The sequence below is a fragment of the Pinus tabuliformis genome, chromosome X (assembly GCF_031772625.1).
Source record: "Pinus tabuliformis cultivar Carrire ecotype Pingquan chromosome X, CPIR1, whole genome shotgun sequence".
NCBI classification, from domain to species: Eukaryota; Viridiplantae; Streptophyta; class Pinopsida; order Pinales; family Pinaceae; genus Pinus; species Pinus tabuliformis.
This window is the reverse complement of record NC_142308.1, coordinates 939,526,768-939,535,494: the sequence shown is the minus strand read 5'-3', so window position 1 is coordinate 939,535,494 and position 8,727 is coordinate 939,526,768.

Sequence of the window (8,727 nt, the reverse complement as noted above, 5' to 3'; positions counted from 1 at the left end):
GATTTCCAAGGTGTTAATGGTTTCTTTGATGCATAGCACAAAATGTTTGAAGATTATTTTTAATATAGAAACAATACAAGGTTGATTACCATATCATAAGTTCAAAAATTAAATTGGTTTATGTCTTGTACATTTTACATTTGGTATCGACTTCTGTAGCATCATGTTTTAATCTCTGAATGTCTAAATGAAATGTGACTAGATATTAGTTATGAAGTGAGATTGTAATTTGATTTTGAAACTCGACATAATCACAGTAGAGGTTGGACTAGAACTGTAGGCTCATGATTCCGTGTTGAATGATTTCCTCAATTCGGTTTGAGTGATTTTAAAAGTTAGAATATACTTTAATTTGTGGCATCTCTTAGATCTGAAGTGTGTCTAGTGAAGAACATTAATATAGAGTTGCACTACTTAGTTTCTTTTGAGTATTTCTAGAGTTGAATGAAGAGATTAAATTTATTTCTTTCATGTATCTCGGGAGTTAGATTAAATAAGATCTTGTTGTTTGGGTTGAGATTTCAATTATTTAAAATGGAATTAGAATGTTTGAAGGAGTAAGTCATCTTATTTGGATTGAAGATTTTCATTGGAGATGTTGAGTGGTAATTTGTATTTCTTGAGTTGTGATTAATAGTGCTTAGATGGTAATTGTAATTAGTCTTGTTTGATTTTAGGTTTCTATTATTTAGATTAAGAGTAATATTATTAGAATAATATATCTTATTGCTTGGATTGCAATTAAGTTTTACTGACATTAAAATTAAGTTTTGATTGAAATCTACTTTACTTAGATTGAGATTAAAATTGTTCACTGGTTTGTATTCTATACTTAATTTAGGAATATAAATTTCATACTTAATTCAGGAATCAATTTTAGATTTCATGATGTTAGTTTATGCTAGATTCTCTGATCCTTCGTTACCTGTGCTTGTGCCTCTAAGTATTATGATCGCAGATTGATAATTTAATGTTGGAATTATAACACATATAATTTCCCCAACATGATGAAATTAAGGAGAGGTTTCTGCGTACATTCACCTTTAAAGACGGGTTCAAATGAATTGATGGGGTGCTTCAGGTGATTAAGGCAACAATCTTCCAAACACCAATAGAAGCTATAACTTGGATTCATCCTGACTGGAGCGCGCAGCTACAACATGCGTTGGAATGCTACAATGTTACTATGGAAGAAGGCGATAAGGATCCACGAAATATAAACATTTCTTAGTTAGAAGGACTACGCGAAGTAGCAAGACCTGATGCAAATATCCATGATATCTCACAACCAGTAAAGACAAAACAAGTAAATATTGGCTTAGAAGCAGAACCAAAGTTCGTGCACATTGGCAACTATTGGGATGAAGACACGGTCGACAATGTTGTTGAATTACTACATGAATATTAGGACTTATTTCCAAAAACATTCTCTGAATTGAAGGGCATAGTAGGTGATCTGGGTGTGATGAAGATAAATCTAAAATCAAACGTGAAGATGATTAAGCAATGCCCATATTGACTGAACCCAAAGTACAATGAAAATGTACGAGAAGAGTTGGATAAGATGTTCATGGCAGGTATAATTGAGCTAGTGGAAGATTCAGAATGGGTCAGTCCAAAGGTGGCCCAAGAAAAGAAAACAAAGGGTGATATAAGGATCTACGTAGATTTGCAGAAGTTAAATGATGCATGCGTGCATGAACCCTTTCCTATGTGTTTTATAGATGAGGTTCTAGAAAACGTTGGTGGAAAGGAGACCTATTCGTTCATAGATGGATTTTCAGGATATCACCAAATTAAGATTGTGCCATAGGATAGAAGCAAGACTACCTTCGCTACAGAGTGGGGGTCATTCCAATTTACAGTGATGCCTTTTGGACTTAAAAATGCCCCTGCAATTTTTTCAAGGGTGGTAGTCGCAACATTCAAGGAATTTATTCACAAGTTCCTGGAGATCTACTTCGACGATTGGACAATATCCGAGTTAGTTAAGAAACATGTTTCTAGTTTGTGCCTAATGTTGGATATGTGTAGGAAGTATTAGATTTCCTTAAATTTGAAGAAATGTATTTTAGTGTACCTTGTGGAATATTGTTAAGACATGTCATATGCAAGTAGGGATTGATGATAGACCCTACCAAGAGTACTGTAATTATCAATTTGGATCCACCTAGGAATGTAAAACAGCTGCACACAACTTTGGTTCATACAGGGTATTACAGGGAGTTTATAAAGGCATACACACAGATCATTATGCCAATGGAGAAGTTATTGAAGAACGAAATTACATTTTGCTGGGATGATTACTGCCAGAATATCTTAGATGTTCTTAAGGAGAAGATGGTTACTGCGCCAATCCTAGTATTCCCAGATTGGAAGAAAGAGTTTCATGTGCATGTGGATTCATCTCGTATAGCATTGGGACTTGTTTTAACTCAACCATGTGAAGGAGATATTGACCATACTATTTCCTTTTCAAGTAGGAAACTATCTAAGGCAAAGTGAAACTTTCAACCATGGAATGAGAAGGATTAGCCATGGTCTATGCACTACAAAAATTCAGGCATTATTTTCTAGGTGCTCAAATAAGCCTATGTTGGGGGGGGAGATTTATAGATGGTTGCTTCTCTTCCAGGAGTATGATTTTGAAGTGATAGTTAATACAAGGAGGTTAAATGCTAGACCTGATCACCTCTTTAGGATCGAGAATGACAAATAACCCACTAATATTGATGAGGGGTTACCTGACACACAACTCTTTACTATCAGAGTTGTTGATAAACATTTTGTGCACATTATTTATTTTTTATCTAATGGCATAGCTCTTTAATGATACACAACACAACAAAATAAGGAACTAGTGGTAAGGGCTGCAGATTTTCCAATCATTGCAGGACACTTATATAATATGGGGCCAGATGAAGTTTTGCGCCAATATGTACCTGAGTATGAACGACACAGTATTTTTTGCTGAAGCGCATGGTGGTGTCACAAGAGGACACTATGTAGGAAAAGAGACTATGTAGAAGATTCTATGAGTAGGATTATCGTGGCCTATGGTACATAAAGATTCTAAGGAGTAATACAATGCATGAGATGTGTGTCAGAGGACTGAAATAGCATCGTGAAGAGATGAATTTCCCTTAAACCCATAGGTCATGTTGTAAGCATTTGATAAATGGGAAATCAACTTTGTTGGATTATTTAATCCACCAAGGAAGAAGGCGGGTGCATGTTATATTATCACTGCCACATACTATTTGACCAGATGGGATGAGGCACAACCTGTGAAGGATTGCAATGCAAAAACGGATGTGAAGTTTATATTTGAGTAAATTCTGCCATAGTTTGGATGCTCGAAGATCCTGATGAGTGATTGAGGCTCGCACTTCTTGAATGAAATAATTAAGGTTTTAACATAAGAGTTCTAGATGCACCATCATAAGAGTACACCGTATCATCCCTAGGCGAATGGTATTGTCGAAGATTTTCCTAAAATACTGGAGATTGCCTTAACAAAGACATCCAATGTTAATAGGAATGACTGGGATGTGTGCATACCAGTAGATATTTGGGCATATAGGATTAATTGTAAGAAGTTGATAGGGAAAACACCATTAAGATTGGTATATGGACAAGAAGCAGTCATGCCAATGGAGTATATAGTGCCCAGCTTAAGGATCACAATAGTAATTGAGATGGTAAATTGTGACTGCATGGAGGAACGTTTAGCACAACTACTTGCACTGGAGGAGGATCAATTTCTGGCTGGTTTTCATTAGCAAGTGTGGAAAGCTAAGGAAAAGGCGTGGCATGATTGCCACATTAAGAAGCACACTTTTAAGAATGGATATTTGGTCTTGATGTATGATAGTAAGTTCACAAAATTTTCTGGGAATTTTTAGATGCATTGGCTGGGACCTGTTGCACTGTTCAAAAATCTCCCATTTATTGATTTAATAGTTAATATTCTATTAATAAATGGGGACCCTTTATAAAAAAATCCTCCAAAAGACTTAGGGCTAAGTTTTAGATTATTAGAAATTAATTGCTAAATAATATAGGATACCAAGTCAAATCCCTTTAAGACTAGCAATTCTCGCTTCATAGCATATTGATGGATAATGTATGTCAAAAGTTAATTAGCAAACCAGGATTTGCGAATTTGCGATAAGAAGGGATCACCTAAAAAACTTAGGATATCATTGAACTTTCCATTTAAAATCTAATACTTAGGGAATTTGTTGTAAAAAGAAGCGCCTATCACAATCGCATATCGGCTTTCACAAAAAGCACATCTCACAAATATTGTTGGAATATGTGAACTGTGATATTGCGGGATAGCAAGCCAATACTCATTGCATTGTGACGCTTCACTTAAAGGCCAATCTTGTGAACTACAAAAAGTTTGTGAAACGTGATATAAACCATACTCAATAAAAATAAATGCTATAAACTGTAGTTAAGTCGGGCACCTAGTAAAAGGGAACTTTACGCAATAATTATTCATTTAGGCAGAATGTGCTCTAAACGACGAAAAGTATGCCTCTCACCTCTCATCTCGCAGAATTTTAAACAACTCAGAAAAACCCACAATTGAAAATGTGATATTGCGATTTGTGATATTGCAATAATCTTATCGCAATTTCATAATCAGCATTTCACACTTTAAACTCGCCACCTTAAATTTTTTTCTTTCTCGTTTGCGATGCGATAGTTTAAATGAGTAATAAAAGCCACGATAAAAGATCTTAGGGAATTTTAATAAGTTTTAATGGCATTTATGTTAAGGACGGATCGACGTGATTTGATATCTTTCATCTACATTTTGAATAAAATATCCTTTCTTGTCACCCTTTGGGGTTAACTGTATCATTTAATTCTCATTGTCATTTTCACCTTGTGTTTATCCGATAATTTTCATTACTCCATTACAGGAAACCTCCACAGAAAACAATGCTGGAAAGAATGGCAAAGAAGGGAAAGGTAACTGCATCTGAGAAATCAGACATGATACCACTTTTCTCCGATACCACATGCAACAAAGATGGAGGAACCACATCATGAGAAGCCATGTATAACCTATTAGAAGAAGAGAAGCCCAGGTCACTGGTAACAAAGGCAACAACTGATGCCCAAGAATCATCTGACACCTCCTATTTTGAAACAACATGTACATTATTGCACTGAATAGTTGTGAGACAAAAGATATTACCATACACAGATATGGTAAAATGGGTAATTAATTATGTAGATGTCTCAAACAGGACTTTCAGGAATAAAAGACAAGAGGTCATGGGGTCTTTCTCACCAGACAATCTATGACTAATGTACCAGCTACCAGAGCCTCGAAAGCTCTATAACAAAGAGTTCCTTGAGAATTTTGCCAAAGAGAACGAAGACCCGTTGGACGTTACACAGACCTGGAGGTCAAGTGGAGGCAAATTCAAATGGGATAAATCTAGTATGTACTCAATAACATCCCTTTCTGCCCCTCATAATTTCACAACAACAATGATGTGTAGGTTATTCGATAAACCCGACAACAAAAAATTTTCTATGGAGTGGCTCACGTTAATTGATGGAGCAGTTAATGCAATAATTATGAACTAGAGTCATATTTTATCAGACAAATTAGCAAAGGCCATAATGGAATATAGAAAGAAGAGAAGTGTTTCTTCAAGGATTTTTCCCCTTTTCTTTATGAGTTCTTTTGTTATGGATGCAATTTGTTTTTGTTCTCAGTTTCTGAACATAGGATGGAAGTGAATTGTACAGAACCCACTCCCCATCCATATATACCTTAAAATTTCATGGGAATCTCAATTTCATCCCCATTTTTACAAAATCTCTGAGGGTATTATGCTGCCTATTCATAAAATTGTTTTTAATAGAACAACCCCTAGGTTTTCTGAAGAGGCCAAAGTAGATACCTTGCCAATGGAAACATGGTTCAAAGAAGAGACATTCACTTACGTCAGAGTTTTTGGGAGCATTTCTTCTCTGCATGTCCTCCCATATTACGTCCCAGACAAGCTATTGGCCAGGGAAATAGCTTATGGGACAGCAAGGGAGGGCAGTTTAACCAAAAGCCCGAGGGAACAAAAGAAAGTCATTTGGCCAGCCTTTCCATTACAATGTGGTGCTTTCACACTACACGACTGTAGACATGCAGTGAAAGAAGAAGAGATTATTATGGCTCTGAAATTGGCCATAGTTCTAGGGAAACAACATGACCCAAATCACGTTGCTAAATAATTTACCACTATGGTGAAAGTTAAATAGTTCACCCATGAAGAGTATGTCTTTGATGACCTCTTTCAAGAAGTAGAAAAATTTTCACAATTCCTACATTTGGCATCATTACAGTTGAGCCCAGAAGATATTAATGTTTTCCATGTGTATAGAAATAAGAGATTGTTAAAGGTCCCATTGGACCTATTATACATTGAACCAATAAGATAACTAACTCCTAGCATAAGCTTGGAGGGAAGTTAGAAAGAGAATTCTGAAGAAGAAACCCAAGAGAAGTTGACTCATGAGTCAGAGAACTCAGAACAACAATCTCAAAATGGAGGAGGAAACACAAATAAAGATTCTGAGAAAGATACAACTGGAAGTAGTCAGGAAATGGTCGAACAGGCCTTGGAAAAGAAGCAAGTCAAGGTTTCATCCACTTCAGTTCAATCAAGTAAGGTACCAGTCGTTGACCTTGAGAAGGAATGGGAGCAATTTAACAAGAAGCTCCAAACAAATACTGAGGAAACATCTAATTTTCAGACCCCTAAATAGACCTAGCAAAAAGAAAATCCAGAAACAACAAAGCAAGGGGCTATAGGTACTCAGGATATTGGGATTATTCCTGATGTTCCTACTTCCAAAATTGTCTTGAGGATTGAAGAGATACCTCCATTAGATATATCATACATTCCTACTCATAAGGCTGTTGTTAAAAGACAAAGGAATAAAGGGAAACTAGACACCATGATTGTTACAACTCTACAAAATGAACCAATGGATGTTGTGTGGAAGGACACTCCTATTGACCCATCGGAGAATCTCATGAAGCTGTCACAGTTCACAGGAGATTATGCCACAGCAACCATTGATAAGGCAACAGAGGTCCGAATGCTACTAACGGAAGAAGAACAAAAAATTCTACCGCTTGAACAATAATTAGAACAAGAAAAGACTAATCAGCAACTAGAACAAGAGGTAGCCCAACTTCAAAGGAAATTTGAGCAAACGAGGCTACAACACCAAGCCATCTTATCAGAAAAGGATGCGCAAATTTGTCAAATGCAAACCATGGTGGATAAATTTAAAGATAACCCACAAAATAACGAATTCATCAAAGAGGCGATCAACCTCAATTGCCTATTAATTTAGCAAGAAGAAATGTTTTTCAAGAAAATATCGCAGATTAATCCTTACTGAGAGACTAGTGATAAATTAACAAACCAAGTAACTGATATGAGATTTGAATACGAAGAGATCCACAAACAGGTTTATGAAATTCTCACCTAGCAAGAATTTGAGGAGGGAAGGAGATCTGACCTACCAAAAATAGATGATTCCCACAAAGATATTATGTTTACAGATTGGGATTCACGATTGAAACAATTAAAGAGGGAAACAACGATAGCAGTAGGAGCAACAAGTAGTATAATAGAAGCCATTAATGAAAACCTCCATAGTGCTAACCTTGTTAAATAATGCATACCAGGGTTTCTACCAAATGTCAAACAACTAGAGCAACAATGGAAATAGATAGCGCAGGAAAAGGAAGAAGCAATTAAATAGCTAACCAAACTATATACTGGGAATTTCTAGTAAAACCACAGAGCTAGTGGATGACTCTGCAGTGTTTAACAACCTCTACACAAAATATGGTGCCAACTTTGATAGATGCCATATTTGTTGGGCGATTAAAATCCATAATCAACCAGTCACCTCAACTCAAGCCAATGATTGACATTTGCAACCTCAAAGATCATGTTCGCCGATTAATTTAGTTCAAGATAAAAGGAGCTAGTCATTAGTTTAATTCTATTTTTAGTTTTATTTTTTCCCACTCTGAGGAATGTTATTTGAAACCTCCTAAACTATTTTTGTAATAATCTATTTTTGAGGCATGCATTTTAGTATTTAAACCCCTCTCATGCATTTAGAGAGGGGTCCATAATTTTATCAAAAACACTTTTCAAGACATTACACTTCTGTACTTTTAGAGTGTATTGGATTGAATGAAATTGGGTCAATATTGCTAAAGCAAATGCGTCGGACCTATCATATATGGTACTTTTATGGTATGATTGTGGTTTATTTATGTATTAGAAATATTTCTCTTGTTTATGTATGAAAGTATGAATTATAGTTCTGCATTATTGCACTTACGTATGATGTTTTAGCTGTGATTTTGTTTTGAATGCATAAACATTTTTTAAATGTGATATATTTCTCTCAATTGTTTTGTCTAACTATTTATCCAAAACAATTATCATTAAACGATTTCATTTCTTTTGGCAGTTGAATGATCCTTATTACCAATTGTTGTAAGACATCATTTTAGATCGCATATCTTATTTTATTCCCTGGTATATTTATAGTTAGATAATGTTAGATTAAGATATATGAATGTGTTTATTATTTAGATTATATTATACTTAGTTGAATCATTTCTCGTTACATCTTATATCATCCCATCAAAATTATAAAATCAATCCT